Consider the following 13,919-nt stretch of genomic DNA (forward strand, 5'->3'; position numbering starts at 1 on the left):
TACTATTACGTGACAAAATATGATAGTGCAGGACCTGTATGTTCTATTCAGACTTAGCTTTCATTTCTCTGATTTCAGATGCTGAAGAATGTGAAGTTTTCTCTCCTTGACGAATATTGATCCACTATTCAACTTGCTAAGAGTGATAAAGAAACCTACCCGGGTTATGAAGGCACTTTGTGAATTAATTATTACACTATTTCTTAGACCAAAGGCTATAGGACCCCAATCTTGTTTTCTTGTTTACAAGTCTGACAAGTGTAAGTGACGACGTGAGTGCGCGTAAAGCCACAGCAACCAACGGTCTAATCAGAAGAACGGTAAGTGGTGTAGCCAATGTCCAGAAAGTCGACAAATGGGACCTAAATCAACATGGTCCAAACAGAGGAGAATTAATTGCTGAGTGGTTAAGGGTCTTCACTACAGCAAAATTAAACTACCGCTAATTTTAGTTTTTTTTTCTCTGTAATATCTTCAAAACAAATACAAACATACGAAAAGCAGAAACGTAGTGAACTAGACAATACGATTTTGCATGTGATACCTTCACCACAATTCACCTACTGTATCTGCTTTTGGTATTTACAGAACCCGCAAAAAATACTAAAACTAACTACAGTTGCAAATCGTAAGAAGATAGATGAGTTGTGATAACGGTATCACATGTAAAATCGTTTGTCTAGTTCACTACGGTTCTGCTTTTCGAATATTTTTATTTGTTTAGAAGATATTACAGAAAAACTCTAAAATTAGCTGTAGTTTAATTTCGCTGTAGCGAAGACCCTTACTTCACAAAGAAGGACGATTTACATATACCATACAACACAGTTCAGCAAAATAACAGAACGAGAATATCTCGCGCTGGCTGATAACCATGCATTTCTTAGAAGACATCCAGAATGACTAAGGACAGCGTAAACAGTATCTAAAGCACGTTCGTGTTTTACAAAAACTGTACTTATATGTTGGTTTCAGGAACTGAAATAGTACATAAATAGTGTTAATTATGAAGTTTTATTGCAAGATTCAGAAAGAATTCTCAGCGCCAACGAGCCATACTTTTGGGGTAGTTTTGGGACTCAAAGATCGCATTCACAATCAGCTGAATTCAATGCTGCAATGTATTTTGCCAACTATGATAGGTTCCCACATGTGGAGCACCTAAAGATTTGGTAAATATTGTATCAGAAGAAAAAAGAAGGCGTAGGATTATTTGATAGAGGGTGGATCAAATCTAAAGCATTCTATGAATGTATATTAATAACGTTTTGCTCTCTTGATTGATCAAGAAAATTGCGAGGTTCTCTGCTTTTCCTTATTGATGTACAGATAACTTGTGTTCTGTGAATAGCATTAGTCTGTACGCCCTATACGCCAATGCAAGCCACATATTGCAACTGCTCATACAGGATCCTTGGCAAAAAATTGCAAACACATCTTCAATGCATTCTCAGAATTCATGGAGCGTTATTCCGTGATTTGGAAGCTGATATTGTTGAGCAGAACGAAGACTCAGTGCTTAACGTGCTTCTATGTAGGGAAAGAAAGCGACAACCAAGGATCTTATAAAATATAGGATCTTCCCTTACAACAAAATCTTGAAGCCATACGTCACAGTTTCACCACCCCTACTCTGCCCACTCCACCCAATAGGAACGCAACGTTTTGAGCCAACAATCATGGCGGAAACGAAAGTAATCAATCAAACGATGGCGGAAACGAAAGTAGCCAATCAGACATGTCTATGCTCGGTTGTTTTCTGACTTCATCGATTTAATAGGATGAAGATACATATGGGCAGATCCTCTATTTATAACATCCTTGGCGACAACACGCAGTGAAGATTTTCTAGTGAGTTAATGTGGACCTATAACATGATTAGACTTACGCCTATATTCATTTTAAGGGACTTTTGTGTCTCTGGTACAAAGGTAAAATTATTATTTGCAATATTTTCAACTACATTTGTAGTTTTTCGTTCAACTTCAACTACTTCGGACTATATTTACTAAAATAAACTGTTGAGGTTAAGGTAGGTTTGATACAATTATTTTTGCAAAATTTTTACGTCAATTCTAAAATTAGGTACGCACTTCTGTAACTTGCAGATTCTGGTCGACCACCGGTATACGTAGCGGTCGAACTTAGTTTTTGTGTAGTCGACAACTGTACAATTTATCACATTTTATATTAAAATTTAAAATAAATTATTTTAACAAATGTCTTGATAAATTAACCTAATTCGATTATTCCAGAGAGAGCACAGTGTACGATACATATTTCTTCAGAACTATGCCGTTATAAAAAGAACGTAAATTAACGACAGAAATTCTTTGCAATCAAATTTGGTCGACTACTATATAGTTGACCCTATATAATTTTCAATAGTTATCGTGTGAAGCAAACGATGCACGTATGGGTAACCAGGGCAAGAGTGAACGCTGGGGCAAGAGTGAAAATGCTATTGAAGAAGAAGTGGCAACGTCGGTAAACAAGCGAATATTGAAAATTAATTCGGTATAGCACATGTCAGAACGGAAAAGGAAGGGAGCCGTGTGCGGGCAGTGTGAAGAGCAGCAGAGTAGAAAGTTTGTTGCAAAATGAGAGAAGTAAAAGATTCGTAGGTAAGTGTCACAGTTTATAATGTAGTTTCAGTTGAAGTTGCAGGATTGGAAATATTTCCTGGAAAACCTGTATAAGTTCGTATTTCTTATTAGTGGTACGCAAAAGGAAAAAGTGCTCTGGCGGGGGATGGCAGGCAATTATTGGAAGATACCTGAAGCGGGGCAAGAGTGTACGGGGCAAGTGTGAACGTTCACACTTGCCGCTTGTTTTAAAGTGAGTAAAGAAAATGTAGGAGCCAACATGTAACATTGAGTAAAAAACATTTGCAGAGGTAAGACGGAAGTTGACGGCTATAGACTACTAACAAAACGTTTGCATTATCGTTTAGAATTTCGCAACCCGAGTTGTTGAGCATATGTCATGTCGCACGGGAACACAAAAGAAGCTAGTAATTCACATCAAAATCATCCACAATCATGGGTACGCCCAGTCAATTCAGTGGGGAATTGTCTTCAGAAACACCAAACGGTGAAATGAGGATTTCCTGTATCATATGCAACGAGTGGTCTCACGAATAATGTTCCAATCTTAATCAAAGGAAGTCTGTATATGTGTGTGACCACTGTGTGTATCGCAAGTAAAATTTTTGTGCTTCGTGATGAATGTTGAACTGATTTCTCCTATTTTCATATTTTGTAATTATAACTTGTATGATATACAGTACTGTAACATTTGTTGGCAGTTCCATTTGACACTAATCTGTTTGGTATTTTATAACTTCCTTAGTTCCATGTAACCAGTACATATATATCTATGATTCAATGTTGTTTTGGTGTTTATGTCTACTTTTCTATGTTTTAATTCGACTGTACATCGTTGCCCCAACCGTTGTTTACTCTTACGTCTTACCCCACCTTATGGGGCAAGAGTACAAAATTTTTCCTTCGTCAAAACTATGTTATTCCTCTGTATCCTCTGCTTGATTTGCCGCAATTAAACTGTATATGTTATTAGAAATAACAGGCTTTCACATATAGTACATATTGCGTTTTTCTCTGTCACCATTCCAACGCAATTCTTTGATTTACAAAAAGTGTTCACTCTTGCCCTGGTTACCCATACATTACGATCTCCTAAGGCACGCTTAGCATTATCATAATAAATATGACAATATTGTTAAGATAAGAAAGGAAGTATTTCCAAATGAAATTGATTTTCCCAAAGATAAGAATTAACACACTACAATAAACTTTGAAGCCAGATGGTGATGGATTATGCCAGAAGGTGAAAAAAAAATCTTTAAAATGTTTAAAACATGTAATGTTGCGATACTTCTTTGCAACTGATCCGTTGTTTCATAACCGTGATTCATGAATTTCAGGATATAGGCTCCAGTATGGTGTGTTGTAACAAGCTTTTAACAAAAGAAATACAGATTCTATAGAGCACCTCTTTCCCTTCTCCCCCTAACTCTGCTCTGCCACAATTGTTGTGCAAAACGAAGAAAAAAAAAGATATTTTGCGGTAATGAAGTAAACTGCCCTGCGGCAAGTTTGATGCTGGACAACTATCCTTATTCATGAGTGGAGCATTGCACTATCACACGCCAGCAGATGGAATGGTTTAGGTGAAAGTGAAGTTACCATATTCCATACACTTTAATACCACATTCATACACGCGTACACACACACATGGCTCCTTGACCTCCAAATATATCTCAAGAAGTTGCAGCGTGCAAATGGGGGGGGGGGAAGAGATGGAAAATTGCCACACATCCTCTTCATACGTTATACCGGTAGCTTGCAGGAAATCACGTTAAAGTACATGCAGATATTTCTACTTTTACTCAATTAGTTCAGTACAAGGTTAGTTTTTTACCCGAGTACAAATGTTACGGAGTTTATTAGATCAATATTTTGCAACTTGAGTTCTCTGTAATCTGAATTCCTATGTCTAGAAACAATATTTCTTTATATAATGCCCGTTCTTCGCATAGGAAAATAAAGTTTACGAAAAACATTTGACATTTATGGAGTTGCGGTGGCTCAGTGGTAGAGCGTTCATCTCTGATGCATGGGGTCCCTGGTTAGATCGTAGCTCGCGACAAGTGAAATTTGTGATGGACAAACACGATATGTGTGGGTTTTCTCGCGGTTCTCCCGTTTCCTCCCACTTTCTTCCTTCCCCAACTTTATTCATTTCCAAGGGCGCCGATTCTGGTGGGCCCGCCGCCCCCCGAAGCTCATGTGGACCCACTATTGTATTTATGAATATAGCCTACAATATTTGGCATAATTTGAATGCATTTTGTCTTAAAATCCTCATATATATACCTTTTGCATCTGAATGGGCCTCCCAAATTTACAGAGAAATTGGCGCCCTTGTTCATTTCTCATTATCACCGTCTCCTTTAGTCTAACCGGCATAATCGTGGGACGTAAAACTGCAAGACTTCATCTCATTTGAAATGTACAGGGTGGCCACAAAGTTTCGTTACTCCTTAAAATAAGTAACATAAACCACTAAACGTACGTAGATAAATACAAGGAAAGAACTGAACGACATGAACAATAATGCTTTCGAGAAGTTTTATTAAGATAGGAAACATAAAGTGTCCAAAAGATCAGTCTGTTGACCGTCATTCTCATGCCAAAGGATAATACACCGGCCGATTCTGGGCAACATTTTGCGGAGTATTGGTGTAACTTAAGTGAAAGCTTGTTTCATAGCTTGTGTCAGTTCGGCAATGGTGTGGTAACGGTTTTGTGCAACGAAACCCTTTATGAACCCCCATAGCGCATAATCACAGGGGATGAAGTCTGGGCTTCGTGGTGGCCAGTTAAGTGTTGCGGGCAGATCCGGACTACCACGACAAGTAGGCCTATCAGCCATTGTGCACACAATCTGAAACAATGGAAAACCTTACATTATCATTGATAAAGGGGTAACGGGAAAACTCACATTAGCATTTATCAAGGGGTAACGGGATTTTGTAGCCACCCTGTATGTATGGAATCTCTTTTTTTTTCGATACTTGTGGATTAGGATGACCAGTTTTAGAAAATAATAGAAAACGGGACACTCGGCAAAGTGACATAATGTGGCAATCCACCAACTAGGCACGTACGTAGGAATATATTTCGGAAGAGATCCAAAGCTTTTGTAACGGGACCAAATTCAATATTAGGATAAATTATATTGAAATGTGTATTTAAAAATCCTCAAATTAGATTAAATTTACAAAAAAGTCTGGATTTTGGGAGGTGCCTGAATGCCCCAAGACCTACAGCCTCCTGCCTAGGTTCTTGTACTTATATACTGTATAGTCATATTTTATTCACAAAAGTCATAGTTATAGTGACCCCTATGGGAGTGTGGAAGAAGTTTCTAGCTTTCCAGATAACCTATTTGTATTTGTTTAATTTTATTTCAACTTTTACAATTGGCTTATTAAGGGTAATCGTTGAAACATTTTTTTAGAAAGCTTTCCTCCCACTTCCGTACACGTCAAAATCCTTCCCAGTTCCGTACAAGTGCCAGATGCAATGAAATATCATGATTTAAAAGCGAGATAAGAATTCCCGCTTCCGTGCAGGCTCAGTAGGTGGCACTGTTTGCATGAATTTTTGTTACTTTTTGAGCAGAGGGGCATATGGAATCGAAAGGTTTCGTTTCGAGTAGTAGCGACAGAAGTAAGAGTCCTTGAATAGTTTCGTTTTGCAGACTGCCTAGCAGGTTAGTACGACCTGCTTTATTGATGACACGTTTAAGAGCTGCAGCAAAGTTTTCTCCAAAATTTTTGTAATTCATGCAGATATTGTGATTTCAATAGAGGAAACTAATGTGATTCCAGTGGTTTTTGGCCTTCTCCCAAACAAGAGAAAGTATATGTATGAAAGATTCTTCTCACTGATAAAGAAAGAAATCCAGAATTGAAATCCTGAAGTTGTAATGACAAGACAAGGAAGCAATAGTAAATTCTTTTAGAACAATTTTCCCTTCAGCTTTCGTAAGTGGATACAATTTTCACTTTAACCAGTGTCTTTGGCGTAAGATACAAGATTTGGGCTTAGTTACAGACTACGAAAACAATGATGATATAAGACTTAAGGCAGGGGTGGATCCAGGACGGACTTCTGGGGGGGGCGGTGGGTTGTAATACTGCTACTTATAGCTACTTTTAAGAGCACCAAACTCTGGAATGGGTTTAATTTATATATAAATAAAAAAAATCCTCTTCTGAGGGGGGGGGGGCGATCACCCCCTGGATCAGCCACTGACTTCAGGTTCGAATGTGTGCCTCATGAGCTTTCCTTCCGTTAGAAATAGTCTGCAGTGGTTGGTTGTCTATTCAAGAAGATATCGCCTCAGCTCGAGCAGTTCTATGACTATTTCGTTGGCCAGTGGCTAGAAAATTCTACAATCCCGGTAAACATGTGGAACTGTCATGAAAATCGTGCTAGAACAAATAATCCCGCAGAGGAATGGGATAATAGATTAAATAGTCTGCTAAACGAGCAAAATCCTCGTCATCGAATAAGTCCGTTTTCTCAAGTTAGAAGCCATGACAAGGGACCATGCTTACGACAGAAAGTATCTCAGCTTGTAAGGTAAAAGAAGGAAGAAAGCATACATGCAGTTTGACTAAATAATAATAGGTCTAAATAATAAAAAGAACATTTTGGGTAGTTTTGATCAGGGCCGTAACTTGTGGGGGGCGGGGGACAACTTTCCCCAGGGAAGCTCCCCGCCGATCGATGGGGGCCCATTTTAAGATAAAATTTTCTTACTCCATATACAATACGAACATGAAATTATAAATGAAGCATCAAAAAGGTTCACTACGTTACATAAACAAAACATCACACAAAAGATAAATAAAACAAAATGAGTCGCGGGCCCATTTCAGTAAACAATGTCTACCATTAGGGGCTCTAGAAATAATATTTATTCGTATGGCTTTGAAATTTGTCGATATTGTCCCCTTAATTAATTTGTCAGGTATTGAACGGGCCCAGAGGCGTAACTAACGACCCCGCAGACCTTGCCGTGTGGGAGGCCCCACAAGCTCCGGGGGCCCATAAAGAGTAAGAGAAAGATGGAAAGAGGGGGCCCAACAATTAGAAAAACAAATCTTTCTAGGGGGCCCAAATACGTGTATTAATGCTTACCCCCCAGAAAAAATCTAAGTTATGGCGCTGGTTCTGATGTTCGAAAAGATATTAGATGCACTCTAAAAAAAATACCGGAATTTTTCCGGTGAAATATATGGCAATCGGGGACGCCACATTTTCACCGTAAAGTTTGCAGTAATTTCACCGGAATTTTTCAGGAACTTCACCTGAACCTTAGATATTTCACCGAAAATTTTTTAGTGATTTCACCGGAATATTTGCATGAATTTCACCTCACCTTCAGACATTTCACAGGAAAATTTGCAGTAATTTCACCGGGATAAATCCATGAATTTTACCTGACCTTTAGATATTTTACCGAAACATTTACAGTAATTTCACCAGAATAATTCCATGAATTTCACCTGAACTTGAAATATTTCACCGGAAATTTTGTAGTAGTTTTACCGTAATAATTACATATACTTAAACTGAAGTTCCAGATATTTCACCGAAAAATTTACAGGCACTTGATCGGGCATGTTGCATGAATTTTATTCGACAATTTACAGAAACTTCTCCAGAAAAGCTCCGTAAATTCACCGAAACGTGAATTCTCCTTTCCACAGTCATTTGAAATTGCCTCACAGATTGAAGTGGAAATCATTATGGTTAATAGTTCTGATGATTATGAACATATACATATAAGCGGAATCCTTTATTTGGTCATACTGGTAGGTGTAATTAGATACAACAAAAGTATATTTTAGCCCATTTTCAGCCAGATAACTTCCCTTCTACTTTAACAGATCCTCCTGTGGAAAGTCATCAATGGCTCTGCTATAAAATTGACTTCTTCCTGAATATTTTCGAACATCTTAAAACTCCATTTTCAGAAACTAATTACTCTCATGAAACTAATAACCAATTTGACAAGTATCATGCTACTACTCAAATGTAGATTTTCGCTACTTTTGTATTGTTTAGGTAGAAGATCCGTTGAATTCTTAAGCATTAGCTTCCTAAGGTGGCAGTTCATACGCTGCGAAATATCCCACATGAAACTCATATTAGCTGGTTGCTATTAACTACGAGTCATACACATGGTAACATGCTCGAAATTAAGGACCTGTATATAAGTCAAGTAGTTAGAAGGCCATTGAAACATTGACAAAAATTATCATCTACATGCCCTGTAGATACTTACTGTGGATCACTTTTCAACTGAAACGTGAACTGTAGCATACCAAACAACTAGATATCTTTATATGACTTCGTGTGGAGAGCAACCAATAAACATGAGAGTGTTTTGAATAGTGATGATTTATTTATTTGCGGCACTCTTGAATAACCTTTGAAATTATTTTTTGGCACGTTCGGTTACCAAAGAATATTTTTATCGATACTGCGTACAAAGCCAACCAAACTGATGGCCTTCCGGTCGGTGCGGACACATTCTCCCGTATCAAGTTTGCGTAACTGCTAGCGAAGAAAAACAATGATTTAAAAACCAAACAGGTAAATACTCCATCGGAGTAGTTCAATATGATGCAATATGATTTAATCACATAAATTCTTGTTGACTTCAGTTGAGATTATTTAAAATCAAATTCAGGAAAGTACCGGAAGAAAACAATTTTACAATGGATGGCTTCGATACGTCCCATAACCTGTAAAGTCAAGTAGAATCAACTCTTATTCCTTGGCCCAAAATATGAAAAACCGCCTTTTTCCACATATCTCTAAGTTGCTCTTGTTTTTTATGAAGATGGTCGAATAAATAAATACTGCTTATCTACCTACTTATATGTGTATGTTCAGTATCATTAGAACCTTTTATTAATTTGACAAATTATACCTCAGTCGGTGCGGAATTTCGAATGAACCATGAAAAAAAAAATAAAAGTGTTACTACTATTTTACTAGATTTTGTAGATAACTACTTTTCACTGAAAATAAAAAAAAATACTAGAAAAGTACTAAAATTCAACAGAAAATAAGTAAATTTCACTGGAAAACAGGGTTGGCAAAAACCATGGTTTTTATTGAAAAAACAAAAAAAAACAGGTTTTTTTTGGTTTAAACCCGTTTTTTTGGTTTAAATAATTTACTTTCTGTATTTATATTAGATATGGACAGAAATCAGTTTGTACCACCTTGGTGTTATTAATGCAACAACAAGGTTATGCTGGAAGGGGTCACATAAGCTTAAAGCGGAATCCAAACCGCTTCTAGCCTTACATCCAAGAGAAATTGTCCATTTCAACACGAAACCGGGACTAATTCGTCACAAATGCGATTGCCGACTCACTCACGAAGGACTCCTGATAAAAATACGTTGTACTAATCTTTACACAGGCCTAGTTGTTAATATAATTGTCAAGAGTCATTTCAGAAGGACAAAAAGATAAACAGTTACACAAGTAAAAACATTATACAGAATAACATATAAATCGGGAAACTCCCGCCTTAGCCATTGGGAAAATCCTGTTATTACTTTAAATGTATTTGAATGTAAAATTTTAAGATCAACGTATCATAATCACTACGCTAAAACTGAGGTATTAAATTACAAATTTGGTATGTAGGTATCATTCAATAAAATCAAAACAAAGTCGAATCCCAGGTGTTGGAATCCATGTTGGAAGCTACGTAGGGAGTTGATAAATTTTGCCATTTCTATCAATACAATTAAGCAACCTTGGCTTCTTTATAAAACAACAGGCATTCAGGCAAGTGGAAATATATAATTTGGTTTCGTTTCGTATATTTAGGCTTAACATCCTTATGAAATACCAAGGTTATCACAGAGAAGACTTTCGCTTAAAGGGACACCTCGAATCGCTACTTGGTTCACACTTGAAAGATGGGTTGTGGTTCGACCGAGAATTGAACACAGACCTCTTGATTAAAAGGTGAAAAGTAGATAAACGTAATGCAGATTGTTTGATATGTGGAGACGTCACCATGAAGTTCACACGATTTAAAACATTTTTCGTTCTTTTTTTTTTTTTTTGGTTTAAACCAGTTGGTTTTTTGAAAAAACAGCTGGTTTAAACTAGGCAACCCTTCTGGAAAATAATATCATTTTAACTAATTTTAAATAAAAAATAAGTATTAGTGTTAAACTCAAATGCCAGTGTAATTTTCACTAAAAAATATAGAAAATTTCGTCGTAAAGACAGAATCACCAGAGATCTTCTGTCTTGATTTCCTATGACTTCCAAGATGATGAGGTCCGTAAAGCACATTTTCGAAGTTTCATTTTTATTTTTTTCCCATTAATTTACGTATATTTTAAATTTAGGAAATACAAATTTCGTCTTAAGGTAAAAAAAAATCCACTCCTTACCTTTCATTTGATTATTGTTCTATTAGGTTGTCTAGAATGGAGTCTTTTGCACACGAGATGGCTCGACTTTTAAGTGTATATGACCTGATTGAAAAGCACTTCCTCGATCTAATTTATATCTACAAATCTCTATTGAAACGTAACCAACTCAAACAATTCTTAAAGCAATTAATCACGAATGATGAAAAGTGAATAACCTACGACAAGAATGTGCAAAGTTGGAGGTCAAAGTGAGTAGAAGTCCCATAGTCTGTGACAAAACCCATAATGGTGTCGAGGAAGGTTATACTGTGCGTTTGGTAGGATTGGAAGGACATTATGCAGGGGTGTCGACAATTAAGAGCGAGTACACTTAGCAATGTAAAAGAAATCGCCGGAACTAGTCAACAGAATGAGTGTCGTATACCACGCTGAAAAATACCAGATCGGGTAAACCTGCCAAAGATTGAAATAACTTGGTTGGGAGATTGTAATGCATCCATCGTATAGCACAAACTAACACCGTCAGACTATCACTTGTTTCGGTCTTGCAGAACTAGCTGAATGGTGTTAAGTTAGTCGAAGCATTTGAAAACCACAAGTCAATAATTTCTATAACAACGGGATTACGATATTGTCGAGAAAATAGCAGAAAGGCATTGAAAAAAATAGTAACAACAAATGTACACTCAATTTCGATCTCCATTACTCTGTGGACAACCTGATCTAAATACAAGAATTGACATAATATGATCTGATGACAAATGGAACATATTTTTTTCTATAGATGTTATAAATTATATTTACATGATGCTATAAGGGATATTTTCTAACCAGAAAGTTTTTTCTCGCAGATCAGGCCCTACTACTAACAACTTGGTTTTCTTTCTGGATAATACAATGCAATGAGCAATGCGTTTACGCTTTCTTTTTCGACAGCTGCATTTTTACAAGACAACAAACTAATATTCACTTCCTGTAGACAACTCCATCGCTAATGGCTTCGATATGAAGTACAAGATTCAACTTGTGCAATGAGGAAGGAAAAAAAAGTGTAATGTTAACAAACAAGCAATTATTGTGACTATGGTTGATAGGGTTATAAGTAAGAATATTTACAAGTGTATTTTTTCACAAGTGTGTTAGAATTACTTTAAAGTTAGCTTCTTCCTGCAAGTTCTCTCTCAATTACTGTATATTTCTAAGATGACTCACTATAATTTTAAGAAAGGATTACAAAAGGACATCTATAGTACGTACTGTGTATATTTTCAGACGTAGACTAAAAGTCAGATCAAATACAGACCTCACTTACTCTTTCTTCACTGGGTCAGTAGCATCATTTCAGGTTTCGGGAAAGGGGGGGGGGGCGGCGTTAGAACAAAATTGTCTGCTGACGTAAGAGTTTCATTTTTTAATTAAAATATTAGTACACAACTTATTAAAAAGCATGTATTTCTCAAACTAAGGAAACGCAATTGCCCCCTGCCTCCCCAAATAATGCCTCAGCAGTGAATGCAAACGTTCACGGCTAAAGCGGTAGGTAAGGAAGTGGACCAAGTTAGCATTTAATAGAATCTCGTGATTCTGTTCAGTGAAGAAAACTCTACGTCATATGTCGCAAAAGCAAGACGACTTCATATTTTTGGGCACGAAAGTGCAGCAAAAACCCTAGTCTTGAATTCAGAAATATACGGTAGTTTGTATATTGTGTATATATTCACGACACTTTTTGTTTTGAACAATAATAAAACCAGAGAAGGGCAAGAAGGACAATGTCCGCCTGGGTTTCAGAATCACATGTTTTTAAAAAATTGTATACTAAAATACTAATACAAAATGTAAAACTCATAATTCGATCGATAGTCTTGTCCCTGCCCCTAACAAAAACTGAAATGATGCTACTGAAAAGAAATACTGAAAAATTTAAATATAAATCAACAGGATCAAGTAAAAAAGTGAAAACATTTTTGACGTTTCTCATCATATTTAATTTTGAAATAATAGCACATGAAGCAAAAAAGATATCATATGTATGAGTGTAATCTTCGTACTGAGTTGTTTCATGAAGGTGAAGATCTAGTATTCTATCAGTTGATAATCCTCCATGGAAGAAAAAGGTTGCTAATCCTTGGATGCATCATGTTGTTGTATCTTCTCTCGCTTTGGATTCAATTTATGGATTAATTCCAAGAAAACACCTGAAATCAGAAACAAATGTATTTCGAAGCTGGAGAAAAAAAGAAAACCTATGTTCGTTTATTTCAAGCTGTAAATTGAGTTGTATATATATATATATATATCTCGGCGCAATATCAAGCTTATCAAGCTCTTATCATAAGTATCATTACATTTTCCTTTTCTATTTGATTCTTTTAGACAAACTCTTCTCAGTTCGATAAAAATACTATGAGTTATTCAGATACATTTGCATTGACTATTTTATAAATTTACTTGAGCTTTGTTCTTTTTTAACACTAACCATTTGTATTTTGCACTATTTCACTCGTATAAGAACTGTGGATTAAGATAATAATTAACATATAAATATGGTCTCCAAAAACAGACTTGGATATGTGGAAAGCAATTAATAATTTCGCAATGTAAAAGGTAATAAGAAATAGTGTATTATCATTATTACTTGAGATTTCACCTAGTAGTGGTATCAAATTCAAGAAGTGTGTTTTTCAGTTACAAAGTGATCCATCTAAGCCTAGAATACATTGGTATAACAGCGTCAATAATCATACCGAATGGGCGAGAGATTCCACGAACGTCCAATGTCATAAACTTGTTGGATGGCAAAGATTTGTAACTGGTTCAGGAGACTTAACCTATTATTAAAAGCAGACTCAGTTACGTCGGTTGTTGCAGTGTAGTAGAGCTGTGACGGAACGTTCCCGACCAC

The sequence above is a fragment of the Thermobia domestica genome, chromosome 16, assembly GCF_964235325.1.
Source record: "Thermobia domestica chromosome 16, izTheDome1.hap1.1, whole genome shotgun sequence".
Classification (NCBI taxonomy): Eukaryota; Metazoa; Arthropoda; class Insecta; order Zygentoma; family Lepismatidae; genus Thermobia; species Thermobia domestica.